Raw genomic sequence first — 13,543 nt, forward strand, 5'->3', positions numbered from 1 at the left:
GACGCACACTTTTATATTGCAGAAACCTTCCCGGGGTGGAAAATAATTTTGGAAGCGAATTGGCAAGTAACCTTCGTTACTTGCCAATTCGCTTCGCCAATTCGTGCGCGTGTAGACAGAAAACACGCACGAAATATTCCGAAGTCTCGTATTGTGATTTAGGCAACGTATTGCCGTTATCTTATCTTTAACTTTACTTGGTGGAAAGAATTAGGGTAGAACATGATCAATGCAAACATGTCAGGTTCTAAGTACAGGCACTAATGAACATTTCTGCTAGAATGCTGCATCGGATATGCAACGCAATTAAAGTGAAAATCTACATTTTAGGACATAGACCCCTCGTAGTGGCGCTATATTTTATTGCATCGAAGGTTTCCACCTATTCGATGCAGATAAGCTATGACATCGAGCTTTTGTTTTTCTCTGCTACCGACTTCATGTGCCTCTCTAAACATCGTCTGATGCGCATGTCAGTGTTAATGGTCTCTGACTTGTAACGTCGCGACGCTGCGCATGTTATCTGGGATCCATCAGAGTGGAAAGCTTCAGCTTACTTTAGACTTTCTGCGGTTATTCAATGTACAATGACATTGCACTCCACATGGGTGCTCTTGCATTTTCACTTAATTGAAATCGAGCCGTCGCGACAGAGATGGGATCCCGCGTCCTTCGTACGCCAGTCATTTAGCCACTGCGGCTGCACAAATGAGTGTAACCTCAGTGGCGCGTGTTAAGCGGAGAGCGCCAGTCACGTGAAAGCGGACTCTTGACAATGAAGTCTGTATTCGCTAATTGGGTTCCGAGGTCCTACCTTAATGCACTAGATCTAAGCTTCCAATCTGAAAACAAAAATTGGCAATGGCTTAGCTCTGGTTAAGCCTGGATATACAAGCGAAAAGCTGCAGTTATGCTTTGTTTGACGTCATGGCTGTCGCAGTTCTTGCACAATGCACTGGTAGCACCACGATAACGGTGTAAGCAAGCGCGTTCTATACCCTCCTTCCGCATGCGTAGTAACTGCGGTAAACACGCAGCTGCAAGTAGCGTCATACGAGAAAGCCGAGCGCGCGCCGATGCGTACTCGGTAAACACGCACAAGCGCGTGAACAACGGCGAAGGAAGAGCGGCGGCTCCGCCGACTTTCCAGTGACGTCACGCGGCGAACTCGCGCATGCGCAGCTCTGGCTAAAATTGATCACGGCGCACGCCAGACCAGGTGTTGACTACCCTAGTGAAGCTTTTCACTTCAAAAGTTGCCAGTTCGTCTAAAGCCAGCTAGGCTGCAGAAAAAAAAAACTAACATTGCCACGACTGCGTCACGCCTGCGCTTTGAACCCGCGGCGGCATGAACAGGTCTGCTTCGCTGGACCCTGTACGGGAGCACCATGCTATCGCAGCATTTTTTAAAAATACGGTGGTTATTTCATTGACGGTACGTTTTATGTAGATGAAGTAAGCACAAACACTAAGACAGCAGTAGAAAATCAACACTATGTATAACCAAGCAAGCAAAGAGAGCCAATGCAGAGCACATACCAAACACATCTTGTACAAAACAGCTAAGCAACAAATAACACCAAAAAATTGTATCCCTAGACGGAGTCCGAACAGGAGTCGCACTACCTCCTAGTTCTATACTCTTCGTCAGATTTTTGTGTATTCTATCGGCGCAACCGATGACGCCTCGTCTTTACCTGCCACTCTCTCGCGCTCTGCATTTCACGCCGTCGTCTTATCAACATCTATCTCTGCGCAATGAATCCAGGTCGCACCGTTGTTGCGGTGCCCTCTTAAGGTAGTTTAAGCGGTTCCAAACATTTAGAGTTCGGTACAGTAAGGCCGCCAATCGCCGACTGAAGCCTGTTCTTGAAACCCTAGCCTTGAATCGAAAGCGAAAGGAGACGCAATGGGCTAGCGCACATACTTCGCATTTGACGAAGTAAGCTAAATCGGCTGTAATTTTGTAGTCCTTTTTGAAGACAGCCCCTCACAGATGGCACTAATGTAGATTCGGATGGCACTGTATATATAGGATGTCAAAGATGATTCTTAATGCAGCAGAACAAATATCACACCGTGCCCTAAATATGTTAGTGCGTCCACTCGGACGAATCTTGCCATTCTTTCGAATCTGAGGAATTCGCTCCTCTCGTTCCGAGAAGGAGCGCGGGGAGCGGCAGACAGGATGTGCAAGAACCGGCAGTAGATACGGTGATCACAAAATCTCGAGACCATCCCATCAAGAAGCACACAAGAGGCACTTCTAAGAGTGAGGACTGTTGCACTAGAGGAAGAATCATGACTACACAAAAACACCTGCATATAAATTACAGCTACCTAAAGTAGGAACGACTCTACATTTATGTCGGCATTATCACGTGTTCGGATTCCACCGAACTGATCTGACGTATAAGGAACAGCTGCTCGCAGTGCTTTACTATGCTTAGCGATGGCTTCTTGCACAGTTTCAGTATGAGCCCTGAAGCGGCGTTAAGGAGGCATGTGGAGAGAACTGATGATATTTCAGCCACTTCTAACTTATTAAAAAAATATTCAGCACAGACTTATGTTGTACCTGCATTCACTTCTGCATAGCCTTGTGTTCCTTCAGAATTCTAAACGACGTGATAAAGTCTGGAACAGAAATGTCTAACTGAACGTAACCAGAAGTAGTATCCATCTTATTGCACTCAAAACTTTGTGAATTTTGTGAAAGTTATTCGTTTATAAAGACACCTATTATGAAACAATAAAGTGGAGTGTTGCATTAATGAAACTGATAATTAATTTTTACTTTTGTGCTAGTTTTTTTTCTGATGACTGTAATTCATGCCTCATATTGGAGAATGAAGCGGCCAGAATAACAAAGAACAAGGCTAGAGTTGAATTCTCTGTAATGCTAGGAACTAAAGGAGCTGAAGTTTTGCGCTCGCTCGGCTTTTTGGAATGGCCGCGTACTGGTGGTTCAGTGCAGAACTGCGAACTGAGGAACACACAGCGAATATTTTGGGACCGGTACTTAGCTTTTACTAAATAGGAACAACTGTTCTCAAATGGTTACAAAAATGAATTGACATCATAATTTAAACAAGATTTGTGTCATAAATTGTGAAGAATATGTATTTGTTCAGAATTATTTTCTGTAAACTTTTCATTATGGACTCCTTTTTTTTCTATCCTTGAGATTTATCGTACAAAGCCGCAAGGACGTCGGAGTGTCCCTCTTGAGCCAGGCCACCTAGCCACTCGTTCATGTAGAGTAGTGGACTCAGAATGAGGTTTAAAAATTGGTTTGTAAAGCAGAAATTGCCGAATGCTATGACCGGCCGACTACTGAACTCAGATAGGCAACTGAACTAAGCAAGGGATTACTTAAAGACTGGCAAGAAAGTCAAAGCCAGCGAAGTACAGAACCCAATTACGAATCTTTTAGTGCGATAGCGTTAAGGGCCCCGTGTCGCAGAAAAGCTGGTGTCGACGGTGGCGTCGGCGGCGTTGGCCGTCAGTGAAAAATCCCAGAAGCATTAATGAATAAAACCGAGTAGGAAAGCACACTAACCACTCCGCCACGACAGCTCGATAGTTTTGAATGAACAAAGGTGCGTCTAGTGATTACGGCGTTGTCATAGAAGGGTGCTTTAGAGACATGCACTGTGGTGCATATTAGTATTTATGAGCACGGAAATTACAGAAGTCGCGGTTAAGCGAGTAGCAAAGTACTTTTCCACCACTTTTCTACTTTGCTTAGTGCGCACGTAGCGCCATCAGGCGGCGCCCACTAAAACCACTCCCTCCTCCGTCTCCTTTTCGTAATCTAAGCCGGTGCCCCAGCAGATAGCGCGACGGCAGCGCCTCCCGCTCGTCTTGTTCGGACGCGGTGGGGCCGTGCGGGGACGCTGGAATTACGCGGTGAGCGGCGAACAACGCAGCGCACATTGATGGCGCGTTCACCACGAAGCTTGCGGCTTGCTGCCCGTTCCTTCGGCGCGGAAGCTATGCTGTGTTCGTGACATCGGGTTTGTCCAGAACGATGTGCGGACGAACTACGACTGCAACTTGAGTTTAGGTGAGAAGATAGAAAGCAAAGGAATGAGAAGAGAAAAAGGAGGAGAAATCGCTATCGCGTCTACTCCTAAGGCGAAGCTTAAGCGTCCTAATTTTTGCTCGCATTTACTAGAGGCACGCCATGATAAGGTAGGATATATGCGCTTTGAACATAAGATATATTTGAAATGTTTCGCATGTAATGACGAAGAAGTGCCCGCGCGGCAGCGATTCTGCTCTCGGCGAGCGCGTACTTAAGCCGCTTTGGTGCTGCTGGAACCGCTGACTGTCGGTGAACCCCTTTCTGCGCTTTGTGCTTTGTGCGATGTTGTGCTTGTGCTTTGTGCCTTTTCCATGGCAATTGGTGGAGGAGCTGGGAAAAAAATCGAAGAACAGTCATTTGTGGTTGTGAATTACGCGGCGTTAATTACGAATGTTGTCGACCTTTTTTTTTGCTGGCTAAGTTCTAATTTATACATATGTGTTATTTTTAGGCCAAACCGGATGAGCTTAAAAAGTTCCACTGCTAAAGTTGCATTTTTTCCGAGAAACACGAATTTCGGTGATAATAATTTTAATGCTGTAGGTGCAGAACATTTGCGCTTCAAGCACATCGTCGTCCTGTTTCCATTGTGAGCATCTATTTGATAGTCAAGCTCTAGCTGGTGGAATAGCCTGTATCGAGCCGTATTTAGAATCTAAATGTCAGGAGTTCGTATCCTGAAGAGCAATTGCTTCCTTTGTTTATTGTGCGGTACCGTATTTGTACCATACTTGCGCCGCATTTAGTCGCTTAGAGGACGGCGTCCTCTTTTTAACAATCGTGCTCTCCAATATCCAGGGTCAACCACGTCACAAATCAAGGGCAGGGCAAAGCTCAAACGCGGCACAAGTTCGGGAAATGAAGAGCGAGCATGACGTAAGCGGCCGAGCTGCTAATTTGCCGTCCGGTCACCGGGATCTATTAATCAGAATACGAGCTGCAACGGCTGCTTAAGCGACACTAACCTTCCAACGCCTGAAACGCTGGTGGTCCAACCACACCTGCATTGCGGCAGCGGCTGCGGCAGAGACGGAGGCCGACGCTAACTGCTTCAACTTACGTTTGGAGTTTCCGGCTAAAACAATAGCTGGCATGCGGTGCAGGAACTCTGAGGGTAATGCCTTAATATTTGCTTAACGGTCAGCACATTTTTTTTTCGTCTGCGTACGACCTACCTGCTCAGTCTACTAGTGCGAAACTCATCTGGAAGCCAACTTCGGTTACCATTCGTTGGTCATTATAGAATGCGGAAGCGGTAAGGGGACAAGAAACTAGGTTCCCCAGCCTATGTTCACAGGTCAGTGTTCACTGTTCACTTTTTGTGCCAGTCCGACCTCCCACAGATGCAGTCGTGTATTTTTTATTTATGCCTGAGAAGACAATGTAACGTGAGGATAAAATGTATTTTAACAACTCCATGGAGGTTTAAGCGAAGAAGATCAATTAGTGTGAATGCGCGTAACCGCATCAAATTGGCATAGGCACTTATAACGCTGAATCATTCTTTAAAGCAAAACGTTAAATGGAGCGAAATGCATAGAAATGCTTTGCCGTACGATAGGGTCCGTAGTTACGGTTTCTCAGGCATAGTTCGAAAGCTTCAACAGTCGCACCATGTCACGAATAGCTCTTAGACTGGATACAGCTACCTTTCCATTGAGGACGCTGGTGATTCGAATTATAAAATTCTTTCTATTAAAGAAAGTATGGCTTTCATGTTTTCGAACTTTTCACATTTCTTGAACAATGTGATAAGCCGTTTAAGAATATGGGATTCCTATAACAGAAATGAAGCCTTTATCCGCATTAAAGAACTGTGGCATTATGGACGCTAGCTACGATCACACTCAGCAGCACGTTAGAAAGACAAATTTCAAGTCATTAAATTAAAACTGTGAACTCAGCGTTCCAGAAATATGCCGAATAATTACATATTCTGCTAGGTGAGATGCTTTTAATATATGTGACAGAGTTTTTTCTGAGAACAGTGCAAGTGAAGACAACCTAACGTTCTTTGTTTCATCGTAACCGCGGTGAGACGAGGAAAGCGTTCCTGTCTTTGGGCCCGTTAGATGTTCAAGCAAGGAAAAAGCGTTATACATAACTGATCCAGTAGATTTTCAGTGAGGTACTTCAGCTTAAAAGAATAATATGTCGGTCTGGTCAATGCAATGAGGTGTGAGATCCTGAAAGTCAACTGAAAGGCCAGTGGTGAGAGCGACATGCGAGATTATCTTTGCGCTTATCTGTAGATGGAGAGCGACGAGGCACAAAAAGCGCGGCATTTTCAGCTCATCTTGCGCACCTTCCAAATATCGTGCTTTTTTCTAGAGCGCACAGCAACGCCTACCTGTAAATGTCGCTTCACGGTGCACGGGCCTGGGCAGGCTAGAGCAGCGAACACCGTAGCGCGAACCTGATGGAGATGGTCATGTCGCAGATGCGCAACGGGGTGATGTTTACTGGTAACCGGGAGATTGCGTGCCCTAAAAAGATATGGTTTTTTAAAGCTTCTAGAGATAGCTAAATGTTTTTAGCTGTCGTGCTCGGAATAATACTGTTTTCGAAATCCTAAATCCCAATATGGCTATTATTAACGAGCCGCTTCAACTCTGAAATTGCAACCGGACGCCTTACGATATATCTTTAAAATGTAACCTTTAAACATCATGTAACAAGCATGAGTGAATGATGCGGATGAATTTCTGCAGCTAAAAAGCCAGGTGGCAGTGGCCGCCAAAAGTGCAACAATAAAAATAAGACAGCAAGAAAATAGTTTGAATATATCTTTAACTGCAAATACCAAGAAGAGAACACACATGATATTACCACAAGGAAATACATAATGTGAAAGTACTTAAAAAATAAAAAGAAACAAAAGATGGTTTGGTTTTGGTTTGGTTTATGGGGTTTAACGTCCCAAAGCGACTAAGGCTATGAGAGACGCCGTAGTGGAGGACTCCGGAAATTTCGACCACCTGGGGTTCTTTAACGTGTACTGACATCGCACAGCACACGGGCCTCTAAAATTTCTCCTCCAAAGAAATTCAACCGCCGCGGCCGGGATCGAACCCGCGTCTTTCGGGTCAGCAGCCGAGCACCATAGCCACTGAGCCACCGCGGCGGCTAGAAACAAAAGAGGGGCCATAAAATGAACGCAAAGTGCGAACCGAAATAGGGAAAAAGAGACTACATGGCTCTCTGGGAAAACAAACACAAGTGGAAGCATAATAGAATGACAGAAATAAGAAGATTATTTTGCACCAGAAAAAGAAACTAAGTGGGAAGTGACTTCCCAGAATACGCCTTTTTCACAAGATGCGGCACCCTCTGGGAAGTGGAGGAAATTCTTGTCCTAGCGGTTTTAAAAAAAAGAACGCCCTTAGGGGACTCAGGCGTGATCCAGCTATCATGATTAAATAATGCAGCGCGAAAAGACAAGGACAAACGAAGAAGTGGACAGGACTGGATAAACGGCCTCCCCTGGCCGTAATCCATATATTCACAAGCTGTCCAATAAGCTGTACCACAGAAGGTCGCAAAAATAAACAATGTTAATCTTGTCTTTTCAGCCCCGTGTAAACTATCACAAGTTTGTACCTTGCTGGCAAAGCACAGCGCCAGTCTTGTCCACTTCTTCGTTTGTCCTTGTCTTTTCGCTCTGCATTCTTTAACCGCGATCACTGACCAAGAAGCACAAACAGCCACTTTAGTGATCCACCTACGAAGTGCGATTTGTGTGAAGTGTGCGCTTGACAGCTGCCGGAATCTGTGGCGTGAACCTGGAGCTGACACGAGCTGCGCGTGCGCAGTTGGGGCTGGCAGTTTGTCTTCAACAAGCGTAGCTGGAGGAGCATGGGTTCGGTTCGCATGCGCAGAACGGACGCTTGAGGAAAGTCGATAATAACATTGAAGACAGAGACGGACTTTTTTTTAACGCGATGTTCATTGCCTCAGGACAGAAAACGGTATGTAATGGTAGATGAGGATGCCTAAACAAATGAGAAAAGGTTTGCTGATCTAATGAAATCGAGCAGTGAGCGATGATAAGGTCCTTGTGTCCATGCGGTGTATGAAGCACTATTGTCGCGGAAGACCCGCTGCCGTCAGGTGCCGAATTCTTGTCGGCTTCAACACCGGGCAAACCCACAGCAGGTGGTGAATGTCCGCCTCCAGATTTCGGTTCTTTCCGACTGGACACCCGGGGGGGGGGGGGGGGGGGGGATATACACCTTGAAATTGCGGCCACTTTCGCGTCACGTCTGGAGTTAGGGCAACCCCAACCCTGATCCTCCGAAGTGACCTTTTCTGCACGGGTAAGACCACGGGGGAGAGTTACCGCGCACGGAGAGATTAGAGCAAGTATGCGGCGCCGGAGGTGTTCCTTTTTTGTTAAAATGAGGGTGGTGTCATCTAGAGTGAGTGACTCGAGGCGAAGACGACGTTGGGGTCACAAGGCGGGTCGCAGAATCTGCCCGGCTTTGCGAACCTAGGAGGTCTCGTGGGACCCACTCAATTGGGATTGGCTGCGGGATGCGTGCCGCGAGACAATGGATGTCCTGGCAGATGTCTGGGGTGCAACTGACGCGTCGTAGTAGGCGTATGACGTGAAGGGCGTCGGTGCGGATGACAAAGCGATACTTAGGTAGAAGGGGAATGGAGGCCACAGAGCAAAGTTCCTCTTGAACGGCATCTCCGCACAGGAGGAGGAAAGAGGAGGATTGATCTACGTCGGCCATCGTCTGCCCTCGCGGTGGCGTCGTTTCGCGAACGAATTACACAACAAGACGCCCATCTGCCGCATGGCTCCATCGTTTTATACTTTGACGCAGGCATGCAGGCTTGCGAAACTACTACTGCAATTTACTACCCTTGCAAGCCTGCCCTGAACAAAACGTCTAGGTTTTGCTTCCCAGAATAGACAGACTTATATAGTGTGTACCAACAACACAGCTATACCATAGCCGATCCGCGATACGCACCCATGATCCGTTTCCGCGAGTCGTTGCTGCGCATGCGCTGAATGTGATGGGGGCACCAGATGGCGCCACGTTCCCGTCAGCTGCGTGCGCGTCTGTCGCGTCAGGACCAATCAGCGCGTACGAGTGGCGCCCTGCGAAAACGGATCGCGGTATGCTATAAGTTACTAATAAACGAAGATCAAAAGGCCGAGCAGGAAAAGATGGACGCTGAATGATTGCGCAATACGAATAGAAACGCCCCCCGACTAGATTTCTTAGCACAATAGGGTAGTCGCAGTATTCTCATTGGGGAAGCCCGAAGGCCCAAAAAATTATTATCAAGACGTTGTTTAGAACCACCCATGTTCGACAGTGATTAATGGCAGTGAGGCGACTGTCAGGCAGTGCTTTACTAACATCAGGAAGCATTTATTTAAATGGGCGGATGCTCATGAATTAGCCAGAAATGATGCGAAGCTTTTGTTTAATAATATGCGATAGAATGCTAGAGATTTGATTTGTAGATTGAAGTAATCAGATATTTGCGAAGAAAAAATCAGAAATGGAGCCACGGTATAGGGTGCAGTGCCTGATATTTTAATATGAAGGCGCGATTATTTTTAAAGAGAGAAATGACGGTTACTGCTCATGAAAGTAGGTTAACGGTTTATGATGGCAGCAAGCAGGGCAAAAAATAGGGGACGCCAGGAGCCCAGGAGTACAGCTGTGTGCAGCTGGGAGATGAATGATATTCTACAACTAATTAAGCTCATACAGCACCTGCAAAAGGGACCCAACAAAACAACAGGAAAACTGAGAAGCACAGGGCAAGAAATAGGGGACAGCAAGAACCCAGGAGAACAGCTCTGTGACGCTGGGAGGTGAATGATATTCTACAGATAATTGAGCGCATACAACACCCGCGAAAGGGACCTAACAAAACAACAGGAAAACTGAGGAGACCAGGGATGAATTAGACGTTCAATCGAGTTCGCTGCGATGACTGCAAATTCATTACTCGCACAGACCTTTATGGGTGCTAATGTGACTTGCGAACTGCATGTATTGTCCGACACTGGATAACCATGGACATGAAAAATTCCAATCCTATGCAGCCCGTAATTTTGAATAATTATGCTGAAAATAGCGTTGGTGGAAAGCTGCATAAGACAAAAACAAAGAAGCTAGAAACAACAGCCGCAGTACATAAAAACAGAAACGGATTCACGGAGCTCACAAATGTTCTACAGGACATTCATTTGGGTCGAACAACGCGGCCGTTGCATGTTCATAACAGGATGCAGAGAAAATACTCACCGTTTGAAATGCATCCGATCGGGCCAATGGCCTGTATTGCCGCTGCCACAGCATTTGTAATATATTCTGGTTATAGAGCTGAGCAGCGCTTGCAGAAGGAAGGCGCTTATTTGAAAATATGTAAAAAAAACGATAGATGACAAGCGCTCGCATTTTAAAAAAAGGCCGCCACGTTCACTAATGAGTCGACTCGCTGAGGATCACTTGGGCTCAAACGCATAACAAGATCTCTCGCTTGAGGGAGTTTGGGTTCAGGTTATGAGAACAATGTGAGCCGTAACTGAGTCAGGACACACTTTCACATTTTAATCTGAATTGTAAGTCTACATTCAGGATATGATCATGGCTCGTGTGTTCGCGATGATTATGCGAACTTGGAGATTTTTATTTCTCCTCTACTGACAACTAAGGGCAGGAAATATTTACTGCCGTTACCGCGGACGCTTGAATGCAGCCAGTCTTGGCCGTGTCTGTTGTGGACGATAGAAGATGATTGCGCGCAAGTGCGAAGGCAGTCGGTGCAAGAGCCACTCGGATGTACGCCAGAGCCTTTTACGGAGTTTCACAGTTTCATTCGGTGTACCCTGGCTGAAATGCTGCACTACTGCGCTTTAATTTAGCCTTACGCCAAGGAAACCACCCGAAACTGGTTGCGTGGATGAGGCGTTCACACCATTAGGGCACATTTGAAATGGTGCGGATATTATTATCAAGTGGCTGCCAGGTTGGCAGGTTGACGACATTCTTGGCAGTGAACTGCCTCACAGTACTGGATTTCGGCTATCCGAAGGACGCAAAAAGTTTTGAAGCGAAAAACTTCATTAGGCTCGTCAACACCGCGCTTCGCGTGAGCCAAAGGCCAGATTTGCCACTTCTGCGCATGCGTGAGACCGAGCGACGTCAGGCGCAGCGAAGGTGGCCGCGCACTCCATAATAAAAAAGGAATAAAAATAAGCACAGAAAGGAGAACAAAAATATGAAAGAAATAAAATATCCGAAAAAGAAATAAAAGACAACAGTGTGCCAGGAAAAACATATCTCGGTGAACACCCGAACTGCGCTGTAAGGGAAGGAAAATGAAAAGAAAATTGGTTTTAAGGAAAGGAAACGACGCTTGTCTTTCTCACTTCTCGGTGGATACCCGAACCGCGCCGTAAGGGCCTTAAGGAAAATGGAACGAAATAAAAAATTGGTTTTAAGGAAAGGAAATGCCTGTCTCTCATATCTTTGTGTACACCTGAGAGGAATGCACGCCACAGTACATGTCTCTAAAACAACCTTCTAAGACAGCACCGTATTCACTACACGCGCGTCTCCGGCTCCGTACAGGCAATGTTTGGACGGCCGAACGCCACCACCGTTATCGTGGTGCTTCCAGTACATTGTGCGCGAACTGCGACAGCCATGACGTCGAAACAAGCGTAAGTGAACCTTTTCGCTTGTTTATCAAGGCTTACCATAGATAACCCACTGCCAATTTTATCGTCCTGTGACAGAAGCCAAAGGGTTAACAGAGGTCCCTGTGCGTGCCTGCACATCACGAGAGTGCTGTTCATAAACACATATCTTTTTATAAATGGGACAGCAGACTCACCTGTGTCAAAAGCTAGTGCGAGGAAGCGTTAGAGCAAATCTGTTTCCTCTGCGCCACGTCAGGATTAATTTGTGCATCTGGAGGACACACTGTTCCTTTTAGAATACCTTCACCTATCGTAGCCGATCATTCCTGGCACATGACCTAAACCTTAGTAAGCTAGTGAAGCCATCGAAAGCCTCCTAAAATATTTAGGAGATAGGTTTCACCCCCAAGTTATGGACTAGCCATGGCGTTTTTTAATAACCAGAACAAATGACTCTATGGACTTGTTCCATGAGTAAGACTAAAGCTAATATTTCCCTCCCTTTCTCACCCCATTTTGCTCTCACCATTCGTTGGGCAGCCAACCGGGCACTGTCGGGTTAACCTCCTTGCTTTTCCTTTTATACGAAGCATATTACTAGATGCACACTACAGCCCTTCGCCGTGGTTACGCGCCGTGCACACCACGTGGTACAGTGACGTCACACCACGTGACATACCACGTGACACATGACGTCACGACAGAGGAAGACGGAGGTACACTGCAGCCCTTCGCCGTGGTTACGCGCCGTGCACACCACGTGGTACAGTGACGTCACACCACGTGACATACCACGTGACACATGACGTCACGACAGAGGAAGACGGAGGTACACTACAGCCCTTCGCCGTGGTTACACGCCGTGCACACCACGTGGTACAGTGACGTCACACCACGTGAAACATGACGTCACGACAGAGGAAGACGGAGGTACACTACAGCCCTTCGCCGTGGTTACACGCCGTTCACACCACGTGGTACAGTGGCGTCACGCCACGTGGCATACCACGTGACACATAACGTCACGACAGAGGAAGATGGGGGACCACCTCGCGCCGTCGCTGTGGTTGCACGCCGTGCAGACCACGTGGTACAGTGACGTCCCACCACGTGACATACCACGTGACACATGACGTCACGACAGATCGCCGTCACGCGCTGGGACAGGGAGAACGATGCCATCGCACAGACATCGGAATGTCCTCGAGCGGCATTCCCGCGCATTTCGAACGCGCGTTCACACTCGCTGTAGGTAAAACGCTCGCTCCACCGGGCAGGCGGACGCGGCTTCCGTGGCAATCCAGGCGCCCACCCAACGCGCGTCTCGGGGTTAGTCGGCGTTCCGCTGTAGCCATGCCGTTGTCTTCCCCCATGACGAAGGCTTCTTGTGGTTGTATTAAAATGACCAAGTATTCAACCAAGGAAAGCCATGTATTACCAAGCCTAGACATCAATATGCTTCGCATCTGACCAGGGTTAACCAAGTTAAGCCTCAGCCATTTTTTTATTTCTCCCTCCTAAAACACTCAGAAGCAGAAAGTCTCACTATTCGGTAATTAAAACAGGCACAAATGATTTCATTTTTCAGCCTATAAGGTGTTTCGCGGCTGTCGTAGCAGCCAGCCTATGCTACGCACTCAGAAATGCACGACTCCGCTCAAGATGTGAAAGTGGCCTGAAGCCACGCGTTCACCGGATAACATTACCAACGTCTAACAATGTCTCTCGAACAAAACGCTAGTAGCTTGACTCTATAGGCGCTCCCAAAATGCTTG

General features: G+C 47.0%; 1 long non-coding RNA gene and 1 pseudogene across 1 annotated transcript in view; both read left to right on the top strand.

The window, feature by feature from the left end:
* The window catches only part of LOC149363094 (uncharacterized), a 36,205-nt gene extending 24,439 nt beyond the window's left edge, over nucleotides 1-11,766 (top strand). The window contains exon 3 of the long non-coding RNA XR_016288556.1: nucleotides 11,698-11,766. This is a non-coding gene — a long non-coding RNA (uncharacterized LOC149363094). The remainder of the gene's footprint in view (nucleotides 1-11,697) is intronic.
* LOC149363095 (uncharacterized) overlaps nucleotides 11,758-13,543 on the top strand; it is a 35,735-nt pseudogene continuing 33,949 nt past the window's right edge.

The sequence above is a fragment of the Amblyomma mixtum genome, chromosome 2 (genome assembly GCF_055824585.1).
Source record: "Amblyomma mixtum isolate Tamu chromosome 2, ASM5582458v1, whole genome shotgun sequence".
NCBI lineage: Eukaryota > Metazoa > Arthropoda > Arachnida > Ixodida > Ixodidae > Amblyomma > Amblyomma mixtum.